Source organism: Tetranychus urticae, chromosome 3 (assembly GCF_039701765.1).
Source record: "Tetranychus urticae isolate SD_2017Ah chromosome 3, NJAU_TeUrti_SD_1.0, whole genome shotgun sequence".
Classification (NCBI taxonomy): domain Eukaryota; kingdom Metazoa; phylum Arthropoda; class Arachnida; order Trombidiformes; family Tetranychidae; genus Tetranychus; species Tetranychus urticae.
This window is the reverse complement of record NC_142960.1, coordinates 17094426-17106881: the sequence shown is the minus strand read 5'-3', so window position 1 is coordinate 17106881 and position 12456 is coordinate 17094426. Positions and strand designations below refer to the sequence as shown.

At 30.5% G+C, this 12456-nt stretch overlaps 1 long non-coding RNA gene across 6 annotated transcripts; it reads right to left on the bottom strand.

The window, feature by feature from the left end:
* Positions 1 to 441: 441 nt before the first annotated feature.
* Positions 442 to 12430, bottom strand: LOC107363084 (uncharacterized). 6 transcript variants are annotated; one of them, XR_016200070.1, is made up of 15 exons: positions 11897 to 12429; positions 11225 to 11686; positions 9623 to 10492; positions 9171 to 9377; positions 8449 to 9045; positions 7851 to 8052; positions 7472 to 7618; positions 7106 to 7300; positions 5628 to 6819; positions 4776 to 5363; positions 4549 to 4705; positions 3540 to 4364; positions 2703 to 2889; positions 727 to 2478; positions 442 to 570 (listed from the first exon to the last, which is right to left on the bottom strand). It is a non-coding gene; the product is annotated as an uncharacterized LOC107363084 (long non-coding RNA). The 6 variants fall into 6 exon arrangements; XR_016200073.1 differs by having other exon boundaries at positions 4776 to 6819; positions 11893 to 12430; XR_016200069.1 differs by having other exon boundaries at positions 4776 to 6819; positions 11897 to 12430.
* Between the last annotated feature and the right edge of the window lie 26 nt (positions 12431 to 12456).

The window sequence follows — 12456 nt, the reverse complement described above, 5'->3', positions numbered from 1 at the left end:
CAACATTTACCCTTGCAATAATCATCATCATTAATATAATCATTATCACTGACAAAAAGTAATGTTGAAAAAAGAGAGAATCACAAAAATTGATAAAACCCAAAATTATTCAAAGGCTAATGTGAGACTGAGGATCAAGACGGATATGGATTAAGCTTGATTTAAATGAATAACAATTCTGGTCATGATGAAAATCATTCCTATCAACTGGTTATTTTGCCTTGCAAATGTAAATACAATAATGTATTACAATAATTGTAATGCATTGGCGTGTTGTTACATCTTCAGCTGGGCCATCAATGAGAATCACCATTGTAACGTTTACTTTATCAATTATTGTCCTCGCTGTTTGTTGTTGGATTATGAAAAGTGGATAATGTTGAGACTTTGACATTATTAATCTTAAAATATGAATTGAGTTAATCCACCTTGCAAAGGGACTTTTCTTGTCTTCATCTTCTTGTTCATCATTTTTCTCCTTTTCTCCCAACATTTTGTCTTGCAAGGTTTCTCCTTATTCACTATTCCCAGATCAAATCTTGGCCAAGTAAATTCAATTTGAAGATTAGCCTAAAGAAAAGAAGAGAAAAGGATAGAAAAAAAATTATTCAGTTAACATATATATACATAAATACATTCATTGTTAATAATGATAATAATAAAGGAAAGAGGATGAAATGATTTTGCTTAGATCAAGTTGATTTTGATCCGTCTTATTATACTTACTCTTTTTTTTTGTCAACTTGATTGTTGCTTGTTTAGTTGACGATTGCGTTTAGCCTCAAGAATTGGCTCCTTTACCAATTGTTGAAAATTATAACAGCGATAAAAATTGTATATTTATGTTTAGTCCTTTTGTTGTTCCCATACAAGTGCCCATCATCTATAACACAATGTGGACACCAAGCGACACAATACATCGTACATGGTTGTTGATGACCAACGGGCTTGTTTGTTACCAGCAAAAAAACTTGTTCATTTTCCTCTTGAAAATTGTTCTGTTTTTGTTCAATGTTTTTGTATTTCCTTTCAATTTCTTGGGCCAATTGTGTTTCATTTTTAACATTATTACAGATGATCCTGAACAGTTGGTGCCATGTTACAATGCAAAATCGTGATTTAAATCTCCAATTGAATTGATTATAATCGAACCTTTTCCATTTTTTTCCTTTTTTTTCTCCTTCTTTTCATTATTCTTCAATATCAATGGTTTTCTCTTGCTGTTGTTGTGGTTGTTCAATGTTCATAATTTCATTTGACTTCAGTCAATAGTTAATCATCTTTCACTTGCATTTATCTTGTAGTGCAAGATAATCATGACAATTATCATAATCACCATCCAACCTCTTTATAGTCATCGATTTGTATCCATTTTGTTCCATTGGCTTTTCTTACCATTTCAAAAAAGCTGAAAAAAAGAAGAGGAAAAGTTATTTATTATCATTGATTGTTACAAGATTTTTTTTCTTCTTCACAAGATGAAATAAAGTTTGAGATGAACATGAAGAATGATCAATGGTTAAGATCTGAAAAAGATAGAGAAGTTCTGATTCTTTTCAGCTATAAAAGTTTATCATTTTCAAAGTAATGTTCAACTCTTTCAGATGTTTCATTGTGATTTAGCGATAACAAATGAGATTTACAATGAAAAATACAAAGAAAAAACAAAGAACAATTTCAAGCAAAAATCTGAAGTAAAAATTAGGTTCCTTTGATTATCATTAAGCTAAAAATTTTCACATTCATTTCTTTTTCATACGAAATTTGTAAATTATCTGAACTGAAAAAAAACAAATGTTAACTTTGTTAACATCAGGAAATTGGATCAAGTCAATGTTTCCTTAAAACTGGTCAAAATTGATCGGCCTGAAATGAAGTTTTCAATGTTATGTTTAAAGGGATAAACATACAGGAATCATCAACAGTTAATCTTGTTGTTAACCTCAACGAGAAGTAAACATTAATTGTTGAGATACGAGTAAATCTTGAATGTTATATTATCAAAATATATATACATTATAAATAAAGTTTTATAAACCAGCAAGAAAAAGGAGGAAGAAAAAAGTAAACGGATTAATGGTAATCTTTTTGCAGAAAAAAAAGATTTCATATCTTCTATACAAAGCTGAATCGGTTAATTTTTTTTTCTCCTTCATCTTCATGGAAAGGATGATGATGATGAAGAGTGAAGTAAGGAAATAATGATGATAATGATTATGATTTAAAAGGCGATGACAAAAATTGCTAAGGTTACTTATCTGGTGAAATATGAAATACTGTCAACAAGGTTTGCCTTATACACTCAACAACAGTTTAACCGAGGTTGATGAAAATTATAAATAAATGCAAAGGAAACTGCCAATCATAATTAAAAACATTCAAGGCCACAATCAATCTCGTTCAGTCTTGTCTTCATGTTAATCAACACCAATCATGTTCATTTTCATTTCCTTTATGCGCCTTCCTTCAGTGAACAATCTAGACAAGAAGAGTGAACAAAAAAGATTAGATTGGTTAACATTTTGTGTGACCTGAAGTTGAGGTCATTGGGATAACAGTTTTACTTGGATTGGTTTACATGAAAGGCTCAGTAAATTTGAAATGTTTCAGTTCTTTGTGTTTGTGTGTGCGTTTTTTTGCCAGGTAAAAACACAAAGTGAAACACTTGTAAGAGACAAAGTTATCCTAATAATTCACATTACTTGTTTCTCTGAATCTTGTTGAACTTTTCTTGTCTTTTCTCATTTTCTTCATTTCCTTTCATCTTCCACTGTTCATCTTCTTTGTCTTCCTTTTTGCTCCTTTTTTTCAAGTACTTTTTTCGCTTCTCTTCCTTCATCTTTAGTTTACCATGAAAAGATCTGAATTGTCTTTGAAATATAATAAGAACTGGAAAAGAAAGAAAAACAAAGAAAAAAATGTGTCATACGATATTAGAATGTATTTTCTTGATAAATGGAATCGTAAAGAAGAGTGAAGATGAGGAAAAAAACGAAGAGGAAAAAAGAAGATGAAATAAGATGAAAGTTTTACAATGATTTACAAGGAATCAATATTTGTACTTGTTTCTCATGCAAAGGTAACTTGCATGTAATGATGAAACAGATAAAATTACTTTACATTTTGATGGGTAAATTAAAATTAGCAAATGTTATTTTAGGTTTTTCATTAAAAACTAATTGACTATCTTGAAAGAGACAAATATTTAGAGTTGAATAATTTGCTGGTTAATCAATCAAAATAGGAGTTAATGGTGATTTGGTTGGAGTAACATCAAGAGGACAATTTTGTTTCATCAGAGTTTTTTGTTCCTTTTGCTAAATTGCTAGTCAATTGCTCATAATTTATCTCACTATTTTCATAAGGTGAAAGTTGGGTGCTGATAATGGAGATGAAGAAAGAGGATGAACAACAAATAAGTCTATTTTTATGTTGAACAACAGAAAAAAAAGTGAAAAGATGATGAGGGACAAAAAATGGGAAAAGGTAGGAAAGGTGAAGGAGATGCTCAATGAAACGGAAGAAGATTCATTGTGTACCGAAAATTATCTTTTGAATAAGATGAAATTAGTAGGAAATTATCAGTCAATTCTAATGGAACCATTTTTCTTCATCATTTTCTTATTCAACGTTACACCATGTAGAATAAGCTTTATCCTCTTTCTTTAAATATCTTGCTTTTTTTTGCTATAAAAATCGCAATTTCTTTTCCTTTTCTCAAGTCCTCAGGAACTTTGTAACAATTCTAATTGCTCGTTACTAAATTGTTATTGGTCATTGGCTAACCGAAAATATTTCATCTTTTCTAACAATTCTTTTGAGATGATGATGATGATGATCAACACAAAAGTTTTCAACTTTTCTCTATTGCTTCTCCTTTCTTTGCTTGATTCTTTCAACTGTTATTATCGACAAATTGGCCTCTTCTTTTGGATACCGAACTTGCAACTTGACCTTTTCCATTTTACCTTCTCTTGTCTTCTTTGCTTTCCATTATTCCATGAAAAACTTGTTCTTTAACCACAATTCTTTTCCTTTCTTTTTCCATTTTGTATTTGTGTATTAGTTGTTTGTTTGTTGTTTTTGTTCAATAGAAACGCAATCGTAATAATCTTTGGAAAGTCATTGTGAGCTCACAATTTTTTGGCCTTATTTTTTATCTCTCTGCGAAGTCTAATGTAATTTGTTGGTTCAACAAGGGCAAGAAAGTAGACAGAAAATGACCAAAAATTGACCAGAAAAAAATGTGTCCTTTTTCTCAACAGGTAACAACTAATGATGATAATGATAGAGATAACCATGAACAAACATCTGCATCAACACACAGAGTAAACTGTCCATTCTTGATCGGCATCAATGGAATCCTGATAAGAAACAAAAGAAAGAGGAAAAAAGAGTAAAAATAAACATCACTGAGAACAAAATTAATAACAAAAATGTTACATTGATTCAACAACTAGAATGGTTTAAATGACAGGGTTTACAAACTGAACAATTGTAAAAAAACATTTATATTTACAAGAGCTTGTACCATGTATTTAAACTTACATTTGTAGCAGGCAAAGTGTCCATTGGCAAATGTCCAGTTTCGATTTGTTCAAACTTAAATTATATTTGACTTCTTTGTAGTCATTACCCTTTGACTGCAGCTTCTGTTTACAATTGTGATACACCATTTGCTTGTCCATGGGTTAATTAGAAACTTCTGGTTGAAGAAAAACAAAAAAAAATGAAATGAGTTGTAACCTTTAATCAACTCACTTGCGATCCTTTACCAATTTATCCTTGCAATTTAGTCTGCAAAATTATTGAGTGGAACCATTTCCAATAGACATTTTTAAGTCAAGCTGGACATGAATTGATCAGAGTAAATTGTCTGCAAAGCAATGATTAAAATTGCCATAATTTATAAACTTGAAAATCGAGAGAGTCAATAGAAATGCTGATTTTATGATTTCCAATCAATGTTTTGCTGACCATTTCTTTTCCATTTGATTGTTGTTAAATTGTTGACAAATCAGGGAGAAAAGTGTATTTCACTTTGTTGCTGTTGTTGAGATGAAATATTATCTTGGGCAACAATCAACATTGGTAAACTCATGTTGACAGGAATAAAAAAACTGTCCATTGATATCCACATTGAAAGCAATTTCATTGACATCAACAAATGACCAAAAAATATATATTTGTTGATAATTTGGAAAATATTTTTGCTTTCTTCTCATGTTTCAAACTCCTTTTGTTGATTTTGATGCTAATGTTTCTCCTTTTTTCTTGGCTGCCTGTCATTACTTTGTACGCTTGTATCCAACTCTTGATCAGCTTTTGTTTACTTGCTTTTTCCCCGTAAATTCATCAATCAGCTTCATACAATTGTCATTTCATTAAGTTTAATTAACCGAGCAATTTTTCAAATGAAATTAGTATTTACCTGTAAAAAGAGCAAGAAAAGAGAGCAAAGTTAATTAAATTAAATAGTAAACTTTTTTGTTCCCTTCTTTACCTTTTTAATTCATGTTTTTTTTTGTTCAAAATGAAAAGGTTAAAGCAAGGATAATATGAAGAGAGGTCAAGTTGATTTGATCATTGATTAATCAAAATTAATTAAATGTTTACATTTTTGTTACCTTTTCATTCAGATATCAATCAAATGAGGTAAAAATATGATTGTTGATCAAATAATTTTTATATCAATCAATGCTAATATTTAGGTCTGACGAGGAGAAATAGATTAAAGATAAAAAAGTGAAACTCTTTTTGGCTTTAAAATGGATTCACACGGTTACAATCTGAATGGATAACAGGTTAATTTGGTTATACACTTTGATTGACTTAACCCGTGACATATTGTAATTACACACACAAACAACGTTAACCATCAACCATCATCATTGTCATGATTTAATTGAAAATGTTGATGAAAAATGATGAATTAAATGAAAGTAAAATCAACTGAGAAGAACCAACGATTGTAGGTTGATTGTAAAGCAAATGGTTTGGAGCTTTTGAGGCCAAAACAAAAGTATAAACGCCTAATAACTAAACAACTAAATAACCAATTAACCGACCACCTACTACATCAAAATTAACCACAATTTGATATATTTGAACATGTGATGGTAATAATGGTAATACAATTAAAGTAATCATCATTAAATGAGTATCAAACAGATATTATCATTAAGATGATGGTTCAATTGTGGGAGAGAGGGAAATAGGTAAAACTGGGTAAAAAAGGTTACATAATTGTGAGAGACAATAATGCTGATTATCATGGACTGTTAAGGTGATGATAATTATGATGAATGTAAATGTTGAGAGACGGAAGCTCAACATTTGAATAGTAGATGAAAAAATGAGGTAAAAACTTGAAGGTGTTTACCTTTTTCTTTGTGAAAACTGATTGTGTTTGCTAAGAGAAACGTTGAATGACCATAAATATATTTATGGTCATTTTAAATGGTAAAATAAATTACAAAGGAATCGCCTAATCTTTAGAAGCTCAATATAATCAAATGTTTGTTAATAGTTTAGGTGGTGGTGTTGAAGTTGCTGTTGTTGTTGTTGATGATGATGATGGTTGATGGCTATTATGACTTGAATAGAGATGAAAATTTCCAATGGAAAGGTGAAGGAAAAAATCTTTAAACTTAAAAATTGAGATCCAGAAAACGTTCAAAGTAGCACAATGATGATGATATTCAGCGTTATTAAGGTAAGGAACAATTTCTTTGCTATTTTCATCGTTTAATGTCCCAAATTGAATCCAAATTTACTTTTTGCTCTCCTTTGACTTTCCACCAACATCCTAATGATAATCTGTAAAAGTGTTTAACAATAGTAGTATTAATATTGTGTTTGATTGAAAGTGAAAAAATGAAAGTGAAAAGCTTAAATTATATGTTGCTATCATTTGAATTTGGTGTTTGTATTTTTATCAAAAAATTATTCATAATCATAATAATCATAAGATAAAATGATAATCATTATAATTTTGCTCAATCTCTCAATAGTGGATCCAAAAATTGGGCCAGGTAAGAGAAGGGAGTTAGAAGTGAAAGGTAAAATAAGTGATCAGCCTTTTGCTCATTTTATACAAACTCACCTTTATAAGTATGTTATTATTATTGTTATTAAATATTCCATTATATTATCAATTTGAAGTGTGTTTTACATTCAAATTTTTTCAATTAATAAGCAACCTTTCATCTTTAACCATTGACCTCAACTTGAAATGAACAATAAACAGCGTTCAATGTGATCACGATTCAATTCAATTTGGTTTCCTCCTTTAAGGTTACTAAAATGAAATTAAACATACAAAGAGAAAAGGTAAGTTAAAATGAACAAAAAAACATACAATTTAATCAGTTATAATGAATTTGTAATCAAAAATTAAACATCTATTAATGGTTGCATTGAGTAAACAACTGAGTTTACCAAATGTTTACTTGAAAGCAACATTTCTCACCGTCTTGGCATACTTGCATTTTCATAGTCAATTTGTATAATTTTCAAAATGAATTTTTTGGGATAAATTCACATTTTAAATTTCGCCTGATTTACGGTTCCTTTTTTGAGGTTCCTTTAGCCATTTGCCACCTTTACTTTGTAAACACTGCAAGAAATGTGAATGGTTTAGAATGATAATGAAAATGATAATAATATGGTTTTCAGATTGGATTCAATTGAGAAAACGAAAGGTGAAAATTTTGAAAAGTAACCTCGCCCGAGAAAAATGATTAAATCACAATTCGTATTTTCGTGTGATTATAAGTTAATAATTTCAATTTTTCTCTCTCCTTTACCTTTTTCTCAATGAGAAAAAATGAAAAGTGAAAATATTTTACCATTCAAGATGATAGTATTTTGGTCTGATGGTGAAGATGAAGGAAAGGTTATTCCAATTATTAATGATAATAACATAACGTGTTTAGTGTGAAGGCAGCAGCAAAAGTTCAAGATGTTGGTCAAGCCAAAAATTGATTCCTTCATCCTTGTGAGAAAATGAGCTTTGTAGTGGAAATAACAGGTTTCTTGTTGAGTTGATTGCTGTAGTTGGATGAGATAAAGATGAGGATGAGAAATAATAATAATAAAATAGTAATGATAATAATGAGAGAAAGTAAAAATAAGAATGATTTAAGAGGTTTGAGATTATCTGAATCAAGGATTGAATAACTATTATCATTTGATGAATTGCTATTTATACATGTATCAAGTTGATCAAGATTTTTAGTGAAAAAAAATAATATTTTGTTTCAAATGAAAAATTTGGACAAAAACTTGATCAACTTGATTAGTAGCTACAAGTAATAATAATGTCATCATCATTATAATATCAAATTGACTGTTTGCCATTATTACCAACAATTAACTATTGAAGGTACCAAATACATAAAATGAAATGTAATTTGATTTAGAAGAGAAAAAGGAAGAAATATTTACAACTTATCTTGACAAATTATCCAATTGGTGTTATCTAATTATCCAATGAGGTAAAATTTGATTGTAGCTTTGATTCATCCCTGAACAAGTTGAGACTAATGTAATAATGTTTAAACTTTTATGGATAAAGTTTTTTTTTCTTCTTGTTGCCATTTCCATTCCTGGTGAATGTTGTAAAATTAGGAGAAAGTAAGGTAAAGAGATGAAGATGATGAAGAGATTATCCTTTTTCATCTTCTCCATCACCCAGGGAGTGGTAAATTCAATGAGGCACAGAAAACTTTAAGACTTCTTTCTTGTACCAGACTTTAATCATGTTGATTATCAACATGAACCAGACCTTTTTTTGCTCTAAAACATGATTTACTTTTCCATGTTTTCGTCTTTAACCAAGGTTCCATTGCTTAGTCTTGTTAAGTTGCAACCATAAGCATCATTGTGAATTTTACTCGGTTTTTTACTCCTGGCTTATCATGGCTTCAGGTACAACCATGACTATTCCTTTGCCATTAACACCTACATCAATGGTATCTCCTGAGGATTCAGTTTTTACATCTATAATTTGTTGATGATTTTGTTGTTTTTTATGATACTTTGCTTTGTAATAAAGTTGAAAGTTGTTAGTTAAATAATTGTCGATTGAGTTTTTATCTTGGTTCACATTTTTCCATCCTTCAAGGCAAATATGGCTTGGAGGGTTTAACATGGTTAGATCTAATTACCTCAACATTGGTTTACAATCAACAAAAAAGTAAATGTTTCCACCATTAAATTATTTGCTTTCTTACGAGGGAAAACACCCCGAAAATGGCGATAACGAAAAATGATGGACATCTTTGGGATGCAAGAGTCTTGCTTCTTTTTCTTATTGCCCTTGATTAGATTGACATGGAAGATGCAATCATGGATGAAAGTTAAGATTGTGGATCCTAGGAAAAAGCAAAAGAAAATAGTAAACATTAGTAAAAAAAAGACCGAACTATTCAAAATGCATGTGTGTGCATGTGTAATCATCAAGTGAATGCCTCGGTGTATTGTCCATTCAATGTGTACATGGTAAGTTATTGTTGAAATAAGATGGTGAAAAACAGTAAAACAAGAAAGTAAATTTTCTGATATTGCCTGACTATTGTTGACTTTCTGATCAGTCAGTGTATCAGGAATAACTATTTACCAGTTCTTGATCGATGTGTTCACAAGGGAAATAACCATGGAGTGTACAATAAGACAGTCTGTGTGCTCAATTTCTGCTGCTCCTTGATTCTTCTTCATTTTTCCTCCTCTTTTTTTTCTTTTCTTTTTATTTTCACTGCCTTTTCCTCCTTAATAGACCAAAAGATTTTAGGAAGCACGTATTCGCATATCAACAAGGTCAATTTGACTTATGGGGATAACAAGCAATCTATCGTTGAACATTGGGAAAGATGAGAAGCACCACTTTGACTCTAAAGTGTAGACAAAATATAAGAAGAGGAAAGAAGATGAAGAGAGATGAAGAGAGAAGATTAAGAGGGCGAAGAGTAAGAAGTGAGAAAAAATTTATGCGCTTGATATGCAGAAAGAAAGAAGAGAAAGAGAGAGAAATGGAGGAGGCGAAGGAGGATGAAGAGGCGATATTTTTGTATGTATGTGTATGCATCAGATCAATGAGCCTCAAGTGGCCAGTTATAACAAATCTATTGAACTTTCTTGTGAGACTTATGTAGCTGTAAAAGACAATAAGGAAATTCAATGTACGAGGTGTAAAATATCATTGAGTTAGTAGGAGGGAGAGGTTAAAATGAATGCTGTGATGATAGTGATGATGATGATGTTGGAAGCTGAAATAAGAGGAGTAGAAAAGGGAAAAGGATGAGAAGTCAGAAAATGGAGAATGAAAAATTATTGATGAAATAGAGTGGAATCAGGATTGAAAAGACAAGATAAATTGGAGGAAAGAAGAAGATTCCTTGGCTATCCGGTGGCTTGAGGGGAGAATTGTTTCTTTTCCTTGGTTTTTCTCTCTTGTTCATGTGGTTGTTTGGGTTGCTGTTGTTGCTTTTTCCTGTTTGAAAGAAAGGAGAGAAATGAAGATGATGATAATTGAAGGAGTACATGTTAAAAGTTATAACAACTAATGGTGATTAGGAGGATGAAAAATGTTATCCAAAATTATATTACATTTATCTAAATATATATATATGTATATATCAGATAACAGTCAAATTTGATAACAAAATTTCTTTTTCATCATTTTTCCTTTCTTTCCAAAATAGTAATAGATGGCAAGATAGATATCCTATGATACAATATTTGATAAAGGACGACATATGAAGAGGAAGATGAAAATGATGAAAAGATTCACAGTTAATAGAATAAAGTGAACGTCTGTAGTTTGTGTGTCTATCGCTTAAGGTGTTAGCCTTTCAGCGATCATTTTCTTCCTCTCTTTTGCATTTTGCAGAAGAAGAAGAAAATTTGTCCTCAGATTATGTGTTAGGTTATGTCTGTGATTTTAAAAGATGTGAGCTTTTTTTTATAAAAAAACTGTTTCCTCGGGCAACAATTTTGTATCATAGAGTTAGAAATGGACTGATGATTCTTTTAAGATGATTGTTAAAAATGGAAAACTGTATTCCCAAGAATATGCTCACTAATCACATGTTTTGGGTTAGGTGATGAAACTAGATGAGAAGGAACGGGAGAAGATGTCATCTGATGATGGGAAAAGTGATTTTTCCTTCAAAACTCGGATGCAAAAATCATCAACTTTGCCAGTTTCTTTACTTTACTTTACCTCTTATTTCCCTCTCTTTCTTTGCCTTCCTTTAACATCAGCTTTTCTTCCAGTTATTTCAGTTCTTAAAGCCTTTTTTTATTTCAACCTTTTTCCTTTGCATCAAAGCGATCATCCATGTGAAAAAATAACATTGTCCATCATACACTGTATTTATGGGGTAACTTTGACCAATGAAATCCAATGCTTTCGGCATTTTCACTTAACAATGGGCAATTTTGTCCGTTTCAATTCATTAAGATGGCTATTGTTGGCAAATGATGATGTAAACCGAAAACAGGGAGAAAATCATTACTTCGCATCATTTGATATTAGAATGTAGAGAAATGTATTTAGTGAATGTGTTTACAAGATCCGTGGATACGTTTCCAATCATGGTTAACTTTACATTCATCTTTTTTATCCTTTCCTCTCCTTTACCATTGTTTTTGCCCAGATCACAATCACATTGATATCCAGTTACTAAATATTAGATAAATGGGAAAAAGAATATAAAGATTATTAACTGCGATTATCGAGAAAATCTGCAGATTGAATGAAACTCATTAGCCAGGTAATATCAAATTGATGGTGTCAAAGTTTTGTTTGTTTTGAAATGATAAGACATTAAAAGCTAATGCAAAGATTTCAAGGAGCAATCTGAGATCATGAAATGAATGTATTATTACCTACCTCATGATGATGATGTTTTTGTTGTCTGTTGTTATTGTAGTTGATGACGGTGATAATGTTGATGATAAGAATAAGAATTAGAATGAAAATTATAATAATAATACTAAACTTTGTAAGGAAACATGAAAACTACTCAGCTAGGTAAAGGTTAAGGCTGCGAAGCTTGGGTTAACGGTGAGTTAAGATGCAACAAGATTCAAGTTATTATTGCAAGAATCAATTTGAGTCTTTGATATCATGTTACAAAGTTAAACGGTTAAAATGATGATAATTTAAGGTTGAGAGAGAATGAAATGCATTCTCAAATGTTTTCAGATAAAATGAAAAAAACAAGGTAACCAATGGTAAATGATAGTTTCTAAAGGTTACTTTAACAGGATGAAAAGGGTTATGTTAACTGAGCTGGATGAAAATCAAGCAATAGACAGAAATCTTGAAAAACAGTTATAAATAAACAATAAATTACTCAAAATAACAAAATAGCAAAACAAGAATTAATTGAAGCTACAATTGTAAATTGTGAAAAAACCGCTAAACCATTTTACCCAAAGAGTAAAGAA